General features: G+C 40.4%; 1 pseudogene; it reads left to right on the forward strand.

Annotated features, from left to right (window-relative positions):
* Positions 1-306: 306 nt before the first annotated feature.
* LOC129871885 (5S ribosomal RNA) lies at positions 307-424 on the forward strand (annotated as a pseudogene).
* Positions 425-3,403: the final 2,979 nt, after the last annotated feature.

The raw sequence follows: 3,403 nt of genomic DNA on the forward strand, positions 1-3,403 counted from the left end.
CGTGTGAGGCTGCAATATGACGTGATATGATACGTATATATGTATCTTTATGCATATTGCCCCTGTGAGGCATTGTTGGCATTTTCTGCGTGCATGTGTTAAGATAGTAAGAAATACAGAGGAAACTCTGCCCAAATTTCCCTTGAAATAAAAGGAAAATAATTTAGGAAAGACTGGTAGTTCTGGATAGAACGATATATTAAGGATAAGACTAACTAAGAAGGGTAACTTGGGCGGTGCTGCTTGGCCTACTGGATCAGCTGCTGGGTCACCGTCTTCTTCAATAGATATGCGCCCCACGGGGGAGGGTGCGATCATACCAACACTAACGTACCGGATCCCATCAGAACTCCGAAGATAAGCTTGCTTGGGCAAAAGTAATATTGGGATGGGTGACCCCTTGGGAAGCCCTATGTAGCTATTATATGAGATGATATGCATATATATATATATTGGTCGTGCATGGCATTGTTGATACAAAGAAGTATTATGGATACGTAACTCCACCATGAGAGATGATAAGACCCTTTAAGATAGGGGATGTAGCTTTGCAAAACAACTAGCACATTGTGAATTCATTAAAGGGACAAGTGGTACCCACTCGGATAAGGCTACGACTATGACAAAGCTTGGGACACCGAGCGTCGGAAGTTAATTACTGCCTATTTGAGAATTGGAAACGACTATAAACCCTAGCTAGTTATTGATCAAAATAAATGGAAAGTGGCTTCGAATAAATTGCTACATGACTCGAGTACCCATAATTAGACTGAATTAGCACCTCATGATTGTGTTAAGTTGTCGTACCTAGGCAACCAAAGGTATGGAAGATATAAAGGAAAGCATAGATATGGTGCAGTATACCGAATGTGTTGGAAAAGAATCATACGTATTGGAAAATTGGAAATAAAGGAGTAAGGTAGAATACAACAGATAGTGACCTGGGTACACCCTAAAGGGGGGAAGTGGCTTCAAGTGAGATCCCATACTGACATGAGTTAATATGATCTAAAGGCCAGCAATAAATGGATAGAAGCTATGATACCGAAGACAGTGCAGAGAATTAATAGTAAGGACTTGAATAGTATGACATCAAAGAATAGGTGCATACAAAGGGGATGAATACAACAAGAGAATTACGATGAGAACTTAAACATACAGTAAGGAATAGCCAGGCTATACTCGACTGAAGGTAAGATGTTGGTAACAAAGTTACTGACTACTAGTATTATGGTGTACAAGCAACAAAACAAGAAAAGGACGAGAGATCTCTCCTATACTGGAATATGAGGAAACTCAAGGGTAGGTAGAGGAAGGAAGTAAGAAATGATACAATATGATGTGTGGTAAAGGAACTGGAAAGAAGTAATGGAAAACAAATATCACTTGTTCCCTATGCCTACAGGTAATCTACCTTCTTAAATAGACCATATGAGTTAATACAAGGCCTATGAACGATAGGTAGTACAGAAGAATCCTGAAGCACTCGTAAGACCTTATGAGGCTAGTTAACACTTGGGGATGAATGTTCTAAAGGGGGGAAGGATGTTACACCCCGTACATGATACCTTAGAATGCTTCTTAAACTTCTCAAGTTTCTGGGAAGGCTCTTAAGTTTCTTAAAAGTCGTTATGTGAGTCGGATAGTTAATAATGCTATCAGATAACTCCAAGGAAAGGAGAACGAAATGCTTCATAATAAGGAAGGTTGGAAATGGAGTCATAAGAATCCGGAAGGAATTGGGGGTCAAGTAATGAGTCGTAGAACTCGATTTACCTACGTAAGCTACTAACTTGGAAGTTTTACATACTTATGCTATTGGAGTACGTACCAAGCTTGTGTTGCATGGATTACATAGGCTCTTAAAATAAGAAGAGATTACGAACCTATGAGAGGAAGCAAAAACTAGTTTTCGAACTTACGAAAGTGAAGCAAGAAGGTGAAAAGCAAGCACCTCAAGCAAGCAGGTGACAAGCAAGCAGGTGACTCACCTACCTGCTTGGGGTGGGGCCCACACTGCCACGTGGCAGCATGTGGGTGGCCGCATGGGTGAGGTGGTGCCCTAGGGGCTGCCACATGTCACCCCTAGGGTATGCCACGTGTCACCCTCTAGGGAAGGTTATATATTAGTCATTTTATGAATAGAACATTTTCAGCATTTTAATTTAGGGAATGAGAGAAAAACGTGAAGAACAAGTGAGGGCAGCCACGGGTTTGAGCAAAACAAAAGGTAAGGCCCGATTTTGTTTCGTGAATTAATTATTTAAGGTATGCTATGGTGATATAGCGGTGTTTAATAATGAAAATTTCGGATTTGGGGCAGCAAGAAGCCACGCAAACAGCCCTTAGTTTCAGCTGCGTCGAGGAGTTCCGAAGTTAATTTTCAGCACGTTTCCTGAGCCGTTTGTTAAGGTATGGTTTGATTATCTTCTCCCACATTTTTTGAGGGTTTATACATTCTATGGAGGTGTTATTAAGGTAAAGTTACGATTTGGAGTAACACCAAAAAGATACAAACAGTCCGCTAAAGTTTAAGCATGTTAAAAAACTTCTGAGGTGAATTTTGGCGAGTTTTGGCCAATTTTGGATAAGGTAAGGTCTTCCCCTCTAATTTTAAGCTTATGATGTTATTATAGGGTGTATTACACATCTTAGGGTCTGCTGGAAGTTGGGGAAAAGGTTTGAAAAGTTCGGCGTTCGAAATAAGCTAAATTGTAGTCGCTATAGTTGAATTATCGTCGAAATAAAGTATTGCTCTTGTGAGGTGATGCTGTACGGGTGTGTCTTCTTGTTTCAGGGCCTAAATATGTTCTAATGTGGGTTATTGTGCTGCTGGTTGAATCCACATGACCCCTCGTTGCGTATAATGAAAGGCGTTACAAAATAAAGGCTAGACGCCCTATTGTGCTACCGTATTTTTGAATAAGTCGTTCGGAGTTTATGTTGTATATTGTTGGTGTGAATTGCTGTAGGTTGTTGTTGTTGGTTGTCTGTAGGTATTAGGGACCTAATTGGAAATTTGGATAGGGCACATTATAGGGGAGGTGCTGCCCAATTTTCGTCGACGCCTTAGCGAATAACAAAACTAGTCGCGGAAACGACTAAGGAAATAGATTCCATTAATACGAAGATGTAACCTATGGTGCTGGAAAGTAAAAGGGGTTGATATTCATACTACTTTCATGTTTAATAGGTTCAAAGGACGGCGAGGCAAGCGGGATAAGGAATAATTCAGACAAGGTATGTGTAGCTTTCTTTTGGCATGTTTTTGGCATAAGTATGTAAAGCCTATCTGTTCTTTGTTTTGGGCGTGTCAAATATCTACGTGACAAGTGATATGTATATGAAGCTTGGGGCAACTCTAGTCATGAGCTCTGAATAGGATTCATGATTCATAATTCGT

Source organism: Solanum dulcamara, chromosome 10 (assembly GCF_947179165.1).
Source record: "Solanum dulcamara chromosome 10, daSolDulc1.2, whole genome shotgun sequence".
Taxonomy (NCBI): Eukaryota; Viridiplantae; Streptophyta; class Magnoliopsida; order Solanales; family Solanaceae; genus Solanum; species Solanum dulcamara.